Source organism: Dermacentor albipictus, chromosome 3 (assembly GCF_038994185.2).
Source record: "Dermacentor albipictus isolate Rhodes 1998 colony chromosome 3, USDA_Dalb.pri_finalv2, whole genome shotgun sequence".
Classification (NCBI taxonomy): Eukaryota; Metazoa; Arthropoda; class Arachnida; order Ixodida; family Ixodidae; genus Dermacentor; species Dermacentor albipictus.
The window spans coordinates 116,661,503-116,680,586 of record NC_091823.1 but is presented as its reverse complement, the minus strand read 5'-3'; the positions used below and the strand labels follow the sequence as shown (position 1 = coordinate 116,680,586).

At 47.6% G+C, this 19,084-nt stretch overlaps 1 long non-coding RNA gene across 1 annotated transcript in view; it reads right to left on the bottom strand.

The window, feature by feature from the left end:
- The window catches only part of LOC139057892 (uncharacterized), a 69,113-nt gene that overhangs the window by 41,470 nt on the left and 8,559 nt on the right, over positions 1 to 19,084 (bottom strand). Inside the window, exon 2 of the long non-coding RNA XR_011513072.1 lies at positions 13,192 to 13,244. This is a non-coding gene — a long non-coding RNA (uncharacterized lncRNA). The remainder of the gene's footprint in view (positions 1 to 13,191; positions 13,245 to 19,084) is intronic.

The following is a 19,084-nucleotide window of genomic DNA, read 5'->3' as shown; positions in this document are numbered from 1 at the left end:
AGCTGAAACCAGGATGTAATTTTTGCCTGAACTGCAGCATCACTCACAATATTTTTGACAGAAACTATTTCTATTTGGTGGAGACCCAGCAGGGCGAAGTTTTGTCAATAATGACGTGTTTCACGCAGAGATGTTCTTGTTTAGGTCAATGTGTGAACATTGGAATTATATCAGCATACAATAGAGATCTTGTTTTATTTGCAAAATAATTCTGACAGGTGGCATTCAATTGATTGGTCTAACAAAAAAGCACAAATTGACCAATGAGGCTGTACTACACTATTCCCATGGTTCACATCTGGAAAAACTACCTCTGCATCACTCCATCCGGCAATATAAACTTTTTTTTTCTGATGTCCATGCCACATTTAAAATAAATTGTAACTGTGGGCAAACGTCGTATTACTGTAACAGCTGCCGCAAAAATTTGAGGGAATGTCTAATAAAAGTCTTCAGTTGTTCTTGTAAAGCTGTCCATTAGCCAACTTTTAGCGTAACGTTAGCAGGGCTTACTGAAGTACTTCTAGACGTCCATGGCTACAAAATGTCTTGATCAAGACAGCTACTAGGCTTTTGAATTAGCCGTTCAAGACATCTTTTAGACATCAAATAGCTGCTTGCGTGTTTCGTGGGTGCTTAATAACAACCCCCCCCCCCAAAAAAAATTAGGCAGGGTAGCCTAATTAGTGCCTACATAGTGAATATGGCGTTGCGCTGCTAAACTCGAGCTCACGGGTCCAAACCAGGTCGTGGAATCCGATTGGAACGAAATGGAAAAAACACTCGTGTGCTTCAGTCTAGGTGCACATTAAAGAACCCCATGGGGCGAGAACTGTACAGGGTGCCTCATAATCACATCGCCAGACGTAAAACGCGAGTTTTGTTTAATTAATAAATAAACAAAGAAGTGGAAGGTAGCTGCGTCGTTCGGCTTTCTTCTACGGGTATAAACGAAAGGAATTATTCTCAAGACTGATTTATGAGACCCCCCACCCCATGTTACGCTTATCTTATATTTCATATACCTAAATGCAATGCAGTTCCAAACTGTACGCAACTGAGCAGTTTCTGTATTAAAAGCGGATGTATTCTGTTATCCGGTGCACTATAATAAGGACAATAATGAAGCAATTAAAGGAACTGCATGCCTCACATATACGTAGAGATGTTTGTAAACCTGCTGTGTTCGTTGAAGAAGACAAGTCTGGTACCACATTGGGCACCCAGTTTTATTGGGTGGCAGACATGATGACATTGTCAAAAAAATGTTTTCCTCGCCTGAGTCAAGTTAGTAGCTTTACAGGGTGCCCCAAAACAGGGCGTTTGTATTGAGTGACAGCTAGAAACTTGCTCAGCAGAACGGTTTAATGCAGAGGCGCGATCACGCTGGGGAGATTTTCCTCTATAGTTGCAATGTAGGGTCAGTGTCTCCATACGGTTTTATCAGCATGTAAAAATGCAATACAAATTATCCGTCCCACCAAATGCGGTCATATTGTGTCAGCTTGTTGCGAAATGTCCATTGGTCGGCAGACTCATCAGCCGACTCACTCAGACTACGACCCTGCAGGGAGTGCGAGTTTGAGTGAACTCGAACGATCCCTAGCTGTGCGTGAGTCTGTGCGTGAGTCTGTGCGACTCGAGCTGAGTCCAAAAAGGCATGAATTGGAGTCTGAGCGAGTTAAGCTGTGCCCGTAAGGTGTGAGTCGTGAGTGAATCGACAGAGTTCAACTTGGTGCGAATCAGAGTCTGAGAGATCGCGGCACCTCCGACTGGGCGTGAGTCGAGTGAATCGAGCTTGAGTCCCAAAAGTATGAGTCTGTGCGAGCGGAGATGAGTCCAAATAGGCATGCGTATGAGTGAATCGAACTGAGTGGGAAAGGGGTTATTCAGGTTGGTCGAATTTCGTCTGAATCATAGTCTATGGAGGGGAGTCTGACTGGATGCGAGCCTGCGCGTTCCAGCGAAAGCGGATCTTGAGTGAATGTGAGCGAGTTTGAGTACACCTGAATCACATGTGATAACTAAACTACATGCACGGATGGGTTAATGGCACCTTCGGGGCGTCACAGACTACAAATGACGTGTTTTTCGATAGTGTACATGCATGCAATGAGCTCCTCCATCCGTGGGTAATTCCCCCAGCATAACGATGTCCATATTGGAGGACCCGTTGTTCGCGAGAACGGCGCCAGTCAGTCTTAGCAGTACCAACGCCTAAACGTGGTATGGTTAGCACTAGCGCGGATTCACCGAGGAGCTTCAGGCGCGGTGGTTCGGCGGCACTAGCGTCGCACCGTGTTCGTTGTGTGCGGCTCGTGGGGCCTCAGGCAGGCTCATCCGCATTGTGCGCCACCGATGGCGGCGCTGCGCGTGGCGCTTGTATGACGCTGATGTTTTCGTCGGCTGCCCAAACCCAGCAAACTTGTAACCCATCGTTGCGGTAAATCATAGCAAAGCAGCAGTTCAGTTGGTAATCTTGCCTATATGTGGTGGCGTTGGACGCTGTTCAAAGAATCATGAGTCGATTTTGTACGTTCCTTTTTCGCAAAACTTCAGCTATTCGTTGCTTCAAAGTATGACCGCCTGCCTACGGAAGCGGTAAGTGCTGCGCCATGGTGAAGTACTGTTCTGTGCTTCAGTGTACTTCATCCGCTCGTGAAAAAGGCGTGAGCTTTCATAACTGCCCTAAAGACCAGAAGTTCCAGTGGTGGAACAGCTGCGCCAATAGCGCCAAACTGCGTCAAAACGGCATTTAAACGGAAATTTGCGCCGAGCCTGCGCCAAAGCATGCACAAAAGCGAAACCTTCCTTACCTCGAGGCTTCGCAGCTCGCAAAAGCTAAACAAAACCAACATCATGCAGTCATCATCATCATCATAGAAGGAAGCACAGGCGGGTGCAAGGAGTGTCACTCTATACTGAGAACTGAGCACGTGCTGGTGGGCGAGTTGGTTATACATGATTACAACGAAGGCGATTACGACGGGCGAAGTAAGAAGACACGGGACAACCACGTGGTTGTCCCGTGTCTCCTTCCTTCGTGCGTTGTTTTATTTGGCGCCTTCGTTGGTAATCCCATACTGAGAAACTCTATGGGCCCGTCGGATGAATCTGGTTCTTCATTGTGTTTTTTTTTTCTTTGATGGACGTATAATTTAGTGCCGCTGCACGTCTTGCTGGCGCTTTTTTTCGGTATTCATCGAAACCGCATGGTACCGCGGAGTTTGCCGAAGGAGGATGTCACCTTCTAGCGTTAAAGGTAAACTTTTTCTATGTTTATGGTTCATAGCGGGGCTTTGCAAATGAGCCGCTGCGATCGGAATCGCACGTGGTGCATAGTTGAAAATGTCAGTAGCGAATGTGGTAGCGGCGAGAGCTGCCACTTCGATCAGTGCCGCCATGTTCTTTGATGCAATACTTCTGCGTCGAGTTTGTGTCGCTGCGCTATTTCGGTGAAATAGCATCGCCGACGCAAACGCAAAACCGTGTTTGCGTCTCTCGCATGCGCAGTGACGCTTGTTCTTTTTTTTTCGGCCCTTATTCGAAAATTCCCTAATGTACATGGCGTTACATGCGTATGTTGCATGATGCCATGTTCAGTGCAGGCGCGGGTACTCGGTCGGTCTTGCGGTGACCCTTTGCCCACAAGCCGCGACTGTCGCGCTGTGTTGCATCGTGGGTTAATAAACACGCGTTTGTTGACGATCTGTCTGTGTTGCCTTCTGTGCGCCGTATCGGTGAACCCGGCTGTAGCGCGCTTTGTGCGTCGCGTGTGGAGGAACGTTGCGTCCTTTCCTGAACACGCTTGGAGGGTAGGCCTCGCGCAATCTCGTCTCCACAACATATCGACTATATCAGTGAATATTTTGGTGTATACGGCATGCACACGTGCGTTGGACCATGCGCCAAAACTGCTTGCAGCTGCCCCAAATCGGCTTTTCGCCTGCGCGAGGACGTGCGCCGAAAAGTGAAATGGCTTTTCCACCACTGAAGTACAAGAACTTGTGAATGATCAAGCTCAGAATCGGAAAGCGCCCTACGCCTTCCTCGACCGTGTGCAGCAAACACTTCGGGGACAGCGATTTTTGCCACCAACCATATACGGGCGCCTCTTGGGTAAGGGTATGATCGCGTTAATGTATCGCGTCCATACTCCAGCTATTTTGTTGCAAGCACGCAGGCGAATCAGGCGACTTAAACTAGATGCCGTGCCGTGCCACAACTTGCCGCGTGGGGCTTTGGACAGGAAGCGGACGACGCGGCCCCGAATCGCCGCGCATGTGCAAGTGCCTGCCTCGTGAGAGCAGCTAAGCGGCGCAGTATATCTTAGACTGTGGCTACATTTAAGCGTTTGACATGTAGAAACGTAAAAACAAGCTTCGTGCTTCATTATAATGGCGAGGAGGGCATTGGTCTGGGCCGTATTGAGATCTGCACTCAAGGTGGCTTTAATGGCATCATAGTGGCCTTCTCCGGGCATCTATGGTGGAGGACGAGGCAGGTGAAACATTGACGACACATAGTGACGCAACGTTGGGGAGGTTGGTGACAGCTGACGCTTCCTACAGTAATAGTGGCTCAGGAGTCGTGTCAAAGGCGGTGAGCATGCGATGTTGTGGCCGTGTTGAGTATGCGATGTGTGGCCGTCGTCACCCTCCGTTCACCACAGTCATATCAATGTTAAGCCGCGTTTACATGAACGCGAGAGTGTCGCATCGCATCACATTTCTAGCGCATCGCATTCATGTAAACAGCAGTAATGCACTAGGAAAGCGCATCGCATTAATGCGCCAGGCGAGGGTAGATTTACGGGCGTGACTCGACTCTCGCGGAGCATGCAAACGCAGGATCGTCGCATTAATGATTATGGGAAAGAACTAGCTGCGGGACTGCCGCGCTGGGGAAGCTGCGAGACAGCAACGTTAGTCCACGCCGACAAAAGTAGCATAAGGTGGAGACGGAACGCTGCATTTCCAATTTTGCACAGGCCTCAGGCTCTAGGTATAGTCGGTACAGTCCGCACTCAGCCACCGACGTGCACTCGGCCCACTACCGGAAACCAGTTGCACCTAAGGTATACGACACCATGTGGCGCTACGTTCTCGCGAGAGTTAATGCGCTACGTGTAGACGGCATCGCATCACCTTTCCCAAATGCGCTTGGAAATGCCATGCGCCACTGTCGCATTCATATAAACGGGGCTTTAGTGCCGCTTTTTGTTTCAAGCACACCACAGAAAGTATTTTGCCTCGTTTTAAAGAAATCGAGTGGTCGCACCGATACGCGAGTGCAGCGCTTTAGCGCCTTGTCACAATGTGTTGATGACTCACAATCTTTGTGATAACAATCAAAACGAGCGAGATGACGAGCAGTAAAAAAAAAAGAATAGTTTTGAACACAGTTTTAAAGCTTTTATTACAGCTGTATTACGATAATTGCCGCGACTGCATGACTCTAGCTTAGCGCTTACATGACGGCCTGAGGTGTTCTTTTAATATGTGGCTTTGCTGCAGCAGGATGAGTTTATTTTGCCTCCCAAGTAAATCGCGGCATTTTGTGTTTTAGTATTCCCTGCTGCAAAAGGAAATCTAAATTGCGTAATATACGACGACAATGTGTGACAGCAGGACGCCATAACATTCAGGTCAAAGGCAATTACTCTAATTTGTTTTGGTTCTTCAGTGCGGATTTGTTATCCTGACGGAAAACAGCGGCCACAATTAGCTGAAATCAAACCATCTCATCATCTTAGCCTCACAAATAATTGCAACTCTATGCGTAACCAGCCAAGCAGAAATTTCAGTGTCACTGCGATAAAAATAGTTCTGTCTGAAGTAACCTGGAGCTCCTACTAAAGTGTTGTCACTCACAGTGGCCTATGTCATCTGACTGAACGCATTAACTGTTCGCATTTCTCAGCGAATTAAAAGACAGCGGTGACGTATGCCTACAATTGATGATGCCTAGTGCGCATTAACTTCTACTTTACCGTCGCTGTACAGGGATGTAGACGTCTTTTTAACCAGTGCAAGATTCGCACCGAATGCGGTATTATTTAGTAGCGCAGTAATTTTAGCAGAACGGAACGCAAGCAAAACACGATTAAGAAGCCCCAAGGAAGCGCTGAAACGCGGGTTGTTTTGGCTTATTGCCAAGCTTCGTTGAATGACAGTGCGTGCTTCTTTCAAGTAAAAAGAAACCTTCTGAGCACTTATTGCAGTACTTGCATTGGTGGGGAATGTATGATCAATTCACTGCAATCAGCGCGTTTCATTACCAAAAGACCGGGCCAGATCGTTCGCAGCGACGTGCCGCCGCGTACATTTCCATGTGTGCCGCCACCCGCCTGTTCACACTAACGCGGCGACAGTGCTGCCGCCTGGAGCCCGATCTCGCGGCGCTTTTCTCAAGCATGTTTATGAAAACAAGCTCCTAATCCTCCCAATGAGACCCATTCATATGGGCCCCCCTGTGAGCGTGCGTAGACTTGCTGCGTAAGAGACAGTTTGGTACGCGTATATATTTATATTTCTTGCGTGGACTATGGGTCACGCATTGCAAAAAAAAAAAAACGCGATTTTCTTTCCTAAGCAAGTGAAATGCGCCCCATTCTGCTAAGGCCCAGCCAATGATAGAAAACGGTGCAAACAAGCTATCGATATAAAGCTGGAATCAATCAGGGTGCACCATGGTGAGTTTCCTTTTGTGAGATAAATACATGAAAGGACCAGCAGTGACTAGTCCCCTTTTAATACTGCCCACTGTCTGAACCTATCACGCCTGTCTGACTGAACTTTGTTGTTTTATTTTGTGTGTGTATATTGTGCAAGGGGGCCGGGGCACTTGTCAGGTGCTCTGTCGCCTTTAGCCTCGGCCCCTTCTTAGACTGTGTCTGGGGAAAGAAAGAAAGAAAGAAAGAAAGAAAGAAAGAAAGAAGGAAGGAAGGAAGGAAGGAAGGAAGGAAGGAAGGAAGGAAAGAAAGAAAAAAAGAAACAAAGAAAGAAAGAAAGAAAGAAAGTGACTGAACATGGATACTGCTGGCATCCACGACGTAATATAGTTAGCGTCCCAAAAGGCGTGCACGCTAATGATGCTCGTTCACTTCTTCTTCTTTTATATATGCTGGGTTTCGTTTCTTTAAGCGACCATCGTTTGATAAGAATTCGCTCCCATTCGTCATTACAATCTCCCGTTCCACTCTGGGCTTTCCGTGGCACAACTGTTTCAGTTGTTAGTATCGCCTCCACATGCAATGAGCTAGGTGTCATTTCCTCTTGTCGCTGAGTTGAGTTCATTCACCACGTACATACAGGTGTAGTACATACGTGGTTAGGGCGGGGTAATAAAGCTGCACGACGGAAGCTTGACTAACCTCACGTCTCCGGTTCACGATGACTGTGTGACATCAATAGGAAGTTATACAAGCGTGTACCGACACAATTTGCGCGTTCTATATGCGTGAAAAAGTTCTTAGAAAGCGAATCGCAACGCTATAAATTTATCCCACCATATGCAAGATGGAATTGTTAGAGAGTGTGTGCAGACTGTCATTTGTAATATTGAACTTGTTCAGAGTGTGCTCGGCAAGCAATAACTCCTTATCTGAAAACCATTGTTCGTGCGTGGCCGCGAACATACAAGTCTTGCGAGTGTCGCTATAGGCACGGAAAAGGATTGTGTTTCAAACAAATATCAACCTTCACAGAGAAATATAGGCTGCGCCTAGGCTTCGGCCTTTTGATAAGGTCGCTAATGCATTCTAATCGTCTGTTCTGGACTGTTTTTACCCGCCGTGGTTGCTCAGTGGCTATGGTGTTAGGCTACTGAGCACGAGGTCGCGGGGTCGAATCCCGGCCACGGCGGCCGCATTTCGATGGGGGCGAAATGCGAAAACAATCGTGTACATAGATTTAGGTGCACGTTAAAGAACCCCAGGTGGTCAAAATTTCCGGAGTCCTCCACTACGGCGTGCCTCATAATCAGAAAGTGGTTTTGGCACGTAAGGCCCCATAATTTTAATTTAATTTGGACTGTTTTTACACCGCGCGCCGCTGTGACAAGAAATGATGGGCTTTTCGTCCGCTCTGGCTCCTCACTGCGCATCGTCTCCCCCAATGGTTCACCCGTTTGAAGTTTTAGGACATATTTAGCATTGAGCGAAATACCCGCATGCAGGAAAAAAATGAACACGTTGCAGAAGGTCAGAGCGTTATCGAACGGTGGGAATCGGCTCTTCCACTGAGTAAAGAACTGCTCACCGACCACTACATTGGCCTCTGCGTAATAAGTGGCGCGAACATGCTACGAGGTGCCGATAAGCTAAAACGTTCATATAACTTAATGTCTCCGTCGCTCCTCCGCCTGCCGCGGTGCCAAAGCAGCTGTCGCGTCGCGCTGCTAAGCATGAGGTCGCGGAATGACATTCCATCTGCGGCGGTCGCATTTCGACGGCGGGCGAAACGCAAGGACACCCGTGTCCCGTGCATTGGGAGAATGTTTACGTGCATTGGGAGCACGTCAATTAATCCACAGTCTCCCTCTACGCCGTGCTTTGGCACGCCCAGGTTGACGTTATTATTACCTGCCTACCTCTTTCATTTCTTGAGATCTTCTTTATTTTGCAAAAGGGTCGCCAGTAAGACCTGCTTAAGTAGTCTACCTTGAGCTAATCTGCGGCTCTCATCATGTTCAGCCTAGTTACGGAAAGGGCTTTGCTCCCTTTGCTTAACCGCACTTCGGTACCCGTTCTATTTAACCCGTCGGGTAAGCAAACCTCGCTACTCTGCGTTGGAATGTTCGCCGGATCGATTTAATCGTCCATTACGATGGGGCACGTTTAGAGCTGTTTCGCACTACCATGCATTCAAGTTGTTGACTGTTTGAAACGACGCGCCCTTGAGGTTCGCCGGTGTCTGCATATTAATCAGTGATGCAACGTGTTCACTTGCTTCGCTCCCCTAAATAGCGCGCAGCGATAACAGCGTGGGGCATGTGACTTCGCGTGCAGGTTTCCAATCTCGTGTTCGCATTTCCAAGAAGGACGCTGAAACGCACTTGTCAGGACAAGTCCGACTTCGAGTGCCGGAACGCTATCATATTAGCCGAGTGCACGCGGTAGTACAGGAATGTAAAGTACTGGCAATGGCTCGCTATTTGCATGCAGTAAATGGGTGCGTGCTACAAGCGTTTGCTAGCCACGAAGGTACTTTGTTGAGTCATAGACCATCGACTAGACATTTGGACATCCAAAAATATGTTCCTTGTACCCATCGGACAACCAATGTCCTACAGATGTCGAACAGATGTCCGGCACGGGACATTCAAACGTCCCTAGGACATACGTAAAAAACCTGTGGATCACTTTTGGATATTCATGGGATCGTCCCATGCACATGAATTGACGTTCGTAGAAACTGCCCACGAACATCACAATGGGATATTCGGACGTCCAAGAGATGTTTCAATATGGATTATTCTTATTGCATAATTCCGAGAATGTCCTACGGACATTTTTTTTCAGGGCGTAGGACGCTTGTGGAACATTTGGTTGTGGATTTAGGATATCCGCAGGGTATCCATATTCATTATAAATTAACAAAATAAGGAAGTTTCTCAGAATGTGCCCTAGCAGTGCAGCAGACCTGCTGCATTTTGCATACCATTGACCAAGTAAGCTTCGCACGGTTTTGTTTTGGCTTGTGGGGCAATGATGAAAAGGAACTGCACAGTCCTTGACGATCCATCCCAGTGGTTCAACAAGGCGACCAAACATTTTTACCATGCAAATGCTGAAGTACCAGGAGACATGCCAGGAATACAGCCCACCGCGTCTCAAAGCATGCTAAAGCAGGCTGCAGTGTAGCTAAGCATTGTGCCCATAATTCTCTGCTACGGTAAGATAATACGTTACATAGAATATGATAAAGACGCATAAAATCAAATGATATAGCATAAACTACAAACACACAGAAAATGCGCACTATACTTTTTGGCGATAACACGAAGGAAGGTACAGCAGCCTGCAGCACTGTGTTTTGCAGGCTTCTGAATCATTTGACAATACCATTAAAAATACAGTATTTATATCAACAGTTTCAGGAAGACCAAAAGTTAAACTCTCATATGCACTCAGCAGTTTTCGGTAAGGCACATCAATGCAAACAAATAAAGCTCAAAAATTTAATCATACAAGCTCCGCCATTAGAGGTTACGACACACCATGACCAGTAAAAGTGTGCGAAAACTGTTTACAAATGCATTTTGTGCAGCAAGAAAATTTAACTCACAGTGGGGCCACTACAGAAATTATCACGAGGCCTGCTGCGGGCTCACTTCCGCGGTCGCAAGCACATCCACGAAAAATTTGCTGGAAAGTTCAGATATGTCAGCTACTATGAGGAAGCTGCCAGAGCCTTTTTGCAGGGCGGCTTCAGTTGTGACACACACTAACACAAGTTATGCTCAAAACGTCACAACTACATTAGGCGTTAACGAAGTTAATTCATACTAGTTCAGCGGTCGTAGACACAAACAGCTGCTCTATGGTCACGCATTTATGGAGCAAATTCACTCTGCATCTATGACACATTCTGGTGAAGGTCATCAGAGCAAACATTTCCGAGTAGTAATGAGACTATTTCAGTTGAGCTAATATTTTGGAGATGAACCTCAGCAAGTAAAGGAATTTTATAATCCCTTTGTAAGGGTGGGAAACAAAGGAAGTTAGTAGGAGGCATACTGCTGGCTGGCTGACTTCAGCGGTTGCAGGCACATAAACGCAAAATTTGCTTATAAGTTCACAAGTGTCTCAGCAATTAAGGACGCTACTTCATTCAGGCTTTCTGCAGGCCTGCTTCAGCGATCACACACAGTAAATATACTAATGATTTTAGAGATAAATTGATCAATAAGATTACTAAATGCTCACTTTAGCATTTACAGACACCAACACAACTGGAGAGATCACAAGTACAAATGCAGCTACAAGACACTTGCTTCAGCACAAAACCACAGTGCGCAGGTACCACAATTTACAAAATCCTTGCTGTGCTTGAGTGGTCACATATTGCCGCGAAGTAAACTGCCTACTACGAATCCCTATCGCCAGAAGTCAGCTGCCCACTACAGGCACCGACGGCCAGAGAGAAGACGACGAAGGGCACAGTTGTGGGCGCCGGGTTTTTTGGGTGTCGGCCATCATTAAAGAAGGCTGTTTTGTTTTGGTGAGCCCGTATCAGTTATCTTCGTGACAATATACAAATTCACCTCGAGGGTTCTCAGACTCTCGGGCCTCTAAACTAATTAACAGAGACTGAATGCGGCCATTCTTCCGTGGTCGCAGCCAAGTACTGCTGAAGAAGTCGCAAGTACGCCGGCTACTGCACAATTCACTAAAGCCTTGCAGCATGCTTGCTGCAGTGGTCGCAGACACAAAAGTACATTGTATGAGTTCACCCGTACCAAAAGTTCACAAACGGGATTTGTATAGGCTTGCTTCAGCAGTCCCACAAACATAAATATCAGACGGCCTCAGAGAATGTGACCAGAGGTTGACTGTGGCTGTTCTTCCATGGCTGCAGGTATGAATACTTGTGAAAAGATCACAGGTATCTTGATGACTACACAATTTACTAAATCTTGCGGCGGGCTGGCTCCAACAGTCACAAACACAAAATGCGCTGCAGTTCACAGGTGCTAAGAAATTTAGTGGGTCATTTCTGTGGACTTGCTTCAAGTCACAGAGACAAGTCATCCCATAGTTCACAGGTATGTCGGCCCATAAGGGAGTTACCACTTGCTGGGTGCAGCTTTTATCGATGGTTGCAGACGCAGAACAGGAGAGATTACGGGTACGTTGGTGGCTACTTAATTACTTGAGGCACGGAAATACGCTGTTCAGGTCAAATGTGCTAAGAAAGTTAGGTAAGAACACAGATTTCAGTGTGCTTGCTTCAGCAGTGAGCAGCAACGAAGAATGCTGCCGACTAAAGTGACATCAGGCTAATGGAAGGCACGCGGCATGGCTGCAAAGCATGCAAGAAAGGTGTGCAAGAAATATGTACACAAATTACTATCCACCATGTGCATGTCAACAAGCTGCACATTTCACAGCAATCTGCTGGTTCTTACAGCAACATTGCTTCCTTGTGGCTTTGTACAAACTACCTGAGCTGACAGTCACCAGAAAAGAAGTATTCATTTCAGTTCTCTCCAAAGTTAAAAGGGATGGTCCTACTGTCTCTACGTAAACATGGGTTTGTCAAATGAGCTGATAACAGTAATAATAGCGCAGTTTCTCCCGAATGGCGAAGCAGTGACTGCGTTAGCAAATTACCAGAAAGCTATAATAAGTAAATTAGGCAGTTGTACGTGTTATCGTCAGTGTAAGCTATAGTGTCGTGGTTACGCAAGGAAAAGGCCAGCGGCAGACGAAGCTTAAGCGACACGGTTATTTGCCGATGGTACGTGCCAATGTTAACTAACAGTCAAGAGAGAAAAACGCTTCTGATTACTAAAAATACAACTTGCGAACGAGCAGTAATCCAATAAGTAGTGTAACCGTTTCGATCGCTACAGACAGCTGACACGTAAGCATGACCTAATCATCATACTAGCATGCATCAAACGTGTAAATAAGCAGCAGTTTAACCATTCGCCGCCCAAAAGTTTCGTTATTCTTATAAACGCACATGCACAGCATTGTTTAGCACGGACAATATAGCAGTGTAAAAAAGAAAAAAAGAAATAAAACCGAGTGGGAACGTTCAACAGCGCGGCTAGTCAACTATCACGTGCAGCAAGTGCTCCGATCGTGGTACAAATTCCTACAAAAGTTATTCGAGCCTTACGCTGAGATTATAATAAAGGTGACGGCGCAAGATTTCCGGGGCACCCAAGGGCTATCGGGGGCTCAAAGCTGGAAGCAGGGTGGTCCGTGGGTTGGGGCCGCGGAGGCCGAAGCGTGCCAGGGAGTGTTCGCATGAAAATTTGGCTGTCGGCTATCGCGGACGGCCGATCTTATACACCCTGGCACGCGCAGGCCTCGGCGAGCCCCAACCCACGCACCAGTCTCGGTTCTAGCTTTGATGTGGCTGTTGTGCTTTGGCGTCCTGGAGGCGCCGCGAATAATGCGAAATAATGACGCGTTGTTACAATTAGTAAAACACACAAATGAATAAATATACTTACGTACAGCCGCCAACTTGTGACGCTAAGTTCCGCTCTACCGCACCCCGCGACTCCTGCAACACCAGTCACAATTTTGCCCTCGATGTCACCACCATACTAGCATCCGACCGCGTGTAAATAAGCAGAAGTTTAACAAGTTGCCCAAACGTTTCGTCATTGCAAGAAATGTGCACAGCACTGTTTGGCAAGAGAGATATACCCACCCCGTCATGTTATCTACTGGACGTCTTAACCATGACTTGAATGTCTAATCGGGATGTCCATAGCATATTCGTGGTACAATGGGTACATGCGAAGTTCTGAATGTTGTGAAATTATTTACTTTTAAAGCGGTAATAAGCGATTATATTTACGCTGCAAGGTCTTTAAGTAAGTTAGGTCCAGCGAACTCAAGAATGCCCAAACACGAGCACAACTTTAACGAACGGGAGACCAGTCGCGCTGTTCGGAGTTTGATGCAGATGTCGGTCATTTATTTATTTATTTGTTTTTTTATTTACCTGCATTTGCCCTGAGGCATTGTTGTAGGCGGTGTTTGGACTGGAAAAAGCACAAAGCAAAGCAGAGTCGCAAATTATAAAAAAAGGACAAACACACATGAATGACGCTTATGGGTAGGCACAGAAATCTACATTACATACAATGCATAGCGCGATTGCAGCGGTATACGAACAATCAACGTAGGTAGTTACAATTCTTGATGAGCTGTTCATAAATGCTGCCAGAGCACAACCGCAAACATATCACTAGGCGCGGACACAACATCACATAGGGCGTTCGACTCCGCAATCGTCTAGGGATAAAAATGGCGCCTGAAATGTAGATATGCGGCATGAATACTCTCGTCGTATTTTGTTGTTGTTGTTGTTGTCCCTTCTAAATATGTACGGGGGGGGGGGGGGGCGGGCTGAAGGTACCAATACCGATCAATCGCCATCTCGAAAGCGGAAACCTGATTTAAGAGTTAACACGTAGAAAAGGTGCGTCGAAGTTTCAGGGTGTTCCATGGCACAGGGCGCCTTAAGTTGCTAACGCAGGCTTCGTAACTATAAGAATTAGTCACAAGCGGATGGATCAATTTTGTATTGACTCCAATTTATTAATGAGGACTTTAGTGGTCGGGTCCCACACCAAGGAAGCACATTTAGCAAGGCGTAGTTTATGCCTGTAAAATGTTCTCTCCCAACACTTAGGCGTTCTAGGCTCTTATTATGAGCCACAGTGTACTCAGTGATTTTCTGCCAAGCTCTGCATTGACAGCTGCCTTCAAACTTGCTTTTAACGTCTACCGACCGCGCAGAACCATGAAAATTACCATCATTCGGGAATGTGAGTGGGAGCTCGCGCAATTTATTAGCCACCTCCAACCTCAAACTGAAAGGCTGCAACAAGGAACGCAAAGTTAACATAAATCTTTGTGTCTGTGGTGTGTGTTTGTTTGTTTGTGTGCGTGTGTGCGCGTGTGTGTTCGTGTGTTTGTGTCTGTGTCGTTAGGCCATGCCCAGAGCTATACGGCATTAAGTCGGTGACACGGCGGTCCTCAGGCAAACATTCGATGCCGCGTTTGCGCGCTTTCCAACCCAAATCCTAAACAGGCAAAGCCGATCTGCGCTGCTCTTGTTCTCATTATTTGCGCCACTCGAAAGGTCCGGTCAAGTTTTCAGGCCTCCTATTAGGTCCGAAAACTTGACTAGGCTTCCTCTTGGTAGCTCTTGTCCCCAATGTTCACCATATTTAAACCGAGGATTTCCTTGCGGACCTGCGGGATTTTGCTGAGGCCGTGGCTACTGCGGGGTGCGGCTGCAGATGTCCTGCCAATTAGCTCACGCAGAGGACAGCACTCGTATAACGCACCCGATTACTATAAAGCCATCTCTGATGCCTCAACAGATGTACCCGTTGCCGGTTCTGTTCACTGCGAAATTACGCCAAGAAACAACAAACGGCATCTCGATAACCTCAGTGCGAGAAATGCACGCTTCTAAGTGCATGAATCTTTTATTAAAAGCGACGTTTCCGTTTCCTTCACCAGAAGGTGTGGCGCGTCCGCTCGGTCTAAAACCCCTTAAACTTCGTAAAGTAGCGACACTCTCCTCCTCCGCCTTCCTTCCTAATGTCTCCTCTCTTTCACGCACCCTCCTCGACCGTGGCGCCACCTACATTGCTCGAGCGTAGCAACGGCGCCAACATGAGCTCCTCGCCACTCCGTAGACGCTTCTCGAGCAAACATGGCGCTGATGCACGGCACGAGGGCCCACGCGATGCTATTAGACCAATAGCGACGCGGTGTCAGCCTCGGCCAGAGCGCGCGAGGAGGAGGAGGCATTCTTCAAAGCGTGGCACTACTTTACGAAGCTTAAGGGACTTTAGCTCGGTCGACGTCTCGCCGAGTAAAGTGAGCCGATTCAGGAGGCTGTCCAAATTTTGGCAGTGTTTGTCACGTGGTGCGGGTCTTCGCGTCTTGCCATGTCGCCTGGCAGGCAGGTAATCTCTGGGCTGCGAAACGTGGTGCTCAAGATCGGCAGTTTTGTAGCAGTTAATTAGCTGCGTCACCAAAGGCACGCTTCTTATATAGGTTCCATCAACTTACAGTGAGAAGCCCGCGAACACAAGTAAAATTGCCGCGTGACTGGCCGTTCGAGGCACTTCGCCTATGGGCACGTTGCAAGTGCTAGGCGGCGCCCTGTCTTTCCGACCCCTAGCGCCACCTGACGAATAGTTGCGCGAATGTGGTAGGATTACTCGCGGCGTCAGCAGCCCGCGCTGCGTGTTTGGTGCCCTGTCAAACGGTAGTGATGGTGCGAAACAGCGTGCAGATATTAATTTTAACCGGGTTTGGGGAATTACAAGATCTCCACAGCTTTTTTCGTGAAAAGAATTTCGAGAAAGGAAGTCGTCTATTTGAAGGGGGCACTTCTACGACGTGAGGGAAGTGTTAAACTCGCACTGATCGGCAGTGACTGCTAGGTGTATTCCGCAAACAAAAAATAACGCACCAGCGAGATGCGTGAAGCTCAGCGTAAGTTACTTCGTTTTCTACGGTGCGGACGCATGAAATTATAGGCGACGTTGATTCTTGAAGATCGGCGAACGCAGACAAATCCTAGCGGGGAGCTGCGATTGCCGCGCTGGCATCGCAGGGAAGTGCAAGGATGCCGCGGCAGTTTCCCTGTACATACAGGACGGCAAATACGAATCGAAAATATTTCATCCAAGAACGTGGGGCGTACGAACGACTCGTAAGACATACCCGAAGTATTCTAACGTTGCTCTCCCCAAATACAAAAAAAGGGGAGGACCTTACCAGTTGTGTTAGAATACGTTGGGGAAATATTTTCGCCCAAGATACTGGAAGTGCGATACTTTTATGTTGCGATTTTCCAGTGCGTGCAAAGGAGGTTCCAATAAACCACGCCGTCAAAAATTTTGGTGATCTCAACTGCCCCTTAGTTGATATGCTGGGCGCAGAAGGGTGTATGCCAGCTCAAACAGCTGCAACTTCTCCTCAAACCTCTGAGCAAGCCCTAGCGCTCCTTGAATGGGAGAGGATTGGGAAAGAGTTCCACTGCTTTACTGCGGTACAGTGTGGGAACAAACTACTTTGTTTGCTGTATATCCTAGTACGCAATGCAGGTGTCCCGTTGCTGCCATCATTGCTGCAAAAGCAAAGAATTCAGCGTTAACGCGCTTGGCATAACGCCGGAACATAAAACGGCTTATGCCGTCGGACGAGCGCTATCCAGTGTTGACGCCATTCTGCTTCATACGGTCGGCTTGAAAACCTGTAAAACTTTGTTCCTCGTGATTTGGTGTACGTGCTGTTGCAGCCCACTACGCAACAGCTAGTGTTGCACTTCGCCATTGCTCAGAAAAGGCAACAGCTACGCGCGAAACAGTGCGCAGACAGGCTTTCCGAACGCAAGCGGGCCGGTCTTATCCCGCCGGTTCCGCGCTCGCCGCCGCGAGGGGCGCCCTTGTAGGCGCGGGAACTACGTTCGCAACCTGCCTATATCCGCGGACTTCTTTCATGCTTGGATAAACACTTTCATGCAACACGTAATGGGAAACGGCAATCGGCATCGGGAGTTGCCCATGTTGCTCCACAATTTTCTCATTGACACATTTCAGCTAAGCACAATATTTGAGAATTGTATTAGGTAATTAAAAATTGAGACTAATTACTTAATTAAGCGGAATGCAAAAAACTTCAGAGAATCTCGAAACGACGACAAACAACATTATCTTGGGTCTGTCCAGCTACTTGGCATTTGGATATCTTTATTATTCGGCTCAAATTACCTGGGACACCCTATATACCTCAACCCATTGTTCGCATGTTGACTCTCAATCCCATGGTCTAAGTCCATCGTGACGGCCTTTCGGCAGCTTTACATCTATCGCAAGCACTTTTGGTTTTGTCAGGATGTTCCGTGGGCCTGATGGAGGAGCAGTGCTCACGCCTGATACCTCAAACCCACGCTTTGTAAGCGAACAGTGCTCGTGAGGTGGTCGAAATAACGCAAGAGGCGATAAAAAAGCGATAAGCAAGGCGCCGGAGAGTCACGACCCAAACTCCTGTTGGACAAGCTTCCCTTCTTTAGCATGCATCAGCGGTTCTTGTGTGCAAGGTGATAACGAAACAATGCGTGATCAAGAGGCATGCGTTATTCGCATTGCGTTTTGACAGGACGTCAAGTTCGTCCTTGATCGTATCGGCGCACAAGATAAGCCAGAATCTGGCAGCCTGAAACTCAATTTAAGTACATATGCCCTCTCTTGTGCATGTTTCTTGTGAGACGAAAAGCCTGAAGTGTAACTTCCCTTCCACTCGCCAAACATGATTCCTGGGAAAACGCCAACAATAACAATGCTCAGCGTCAACTTGAAGGCCTTCAGTGCACAGTTATTACGCATCTACAGTTTTTTTTTAGCACGTAAACCTGTAAAGCTAGGCCACTGAGGCGCTGACTATCTCAGAATGAACAATATTGTTACGGTGAAGGGAAGAAAGAAGTTGAATCGGACTAGAGCAAGACAAAGTCTATCGGTTGCCTGAACGCCATATACATCAGTTGTAAATATGCATTATTTTACACTCGTGGGCCTGCTTTCTTCTTGCAACATTTTGGTGGAGGTGCGGGGTATCGGCCCCGTACCTCTCGCTACACCCAAATGGCAGTAAATAAATAAATATGAGAAACAAAGAGCTCTAAATAAACGAAGATCAGAATATTAAAGCATTAAGCTCCTCATATGCACTATGGATGGATGGAATAATCTTTATTGAGGTCCATTAGGTCGTGCTATTTTCCTAGCTTGAAGCGGGCCGCTCCCCCGTTGGGACTGAGAAGCCTAGACTTAGGGCCACTTCGCGTGTCCGTTGGACAGCTGTCCTAATTGGAGACTGTGTAGAGCTGCGTCTCACCGCTGTCGCGTACTCCAGGGTAGCGTATCGTACTGCTGCCGAGTAGTAGCGGCGCCTGCCTACCGAAGCTCGACCGACGTTACTTCTTGGGTAGCGTGGCATTGTCGGCGGGCTGCAGGCATCCAGTCGACCATGGCGACCAAGCAAGGATGAGACGAATTCTAGTGCGAAACTTGCACGGTTTATTCAAAGGTTGATGAAATATGAAGAGAAGAGAATGAAGTGCTCAAAAGTACATTTCGGAGCCCCTTAAATAGGCTCTCTACAATCGCCGGACGGGTCTTGATTCCGTCGACGTCACGTGACCGGCACAGAAAGAGGGCCCCTCCTCCTCTGGTTATACCGAGTCTGCTGCAAGGAGGAGGTCGTCCCGCCTCCTGGAATCGTAGACGCCTGTCCATCTCCTGCACGTTGCGGGTTCATGGAAGTTCTCCTGTAGTTTCTTCGAGGAAAGGGTCTCTCTGAACT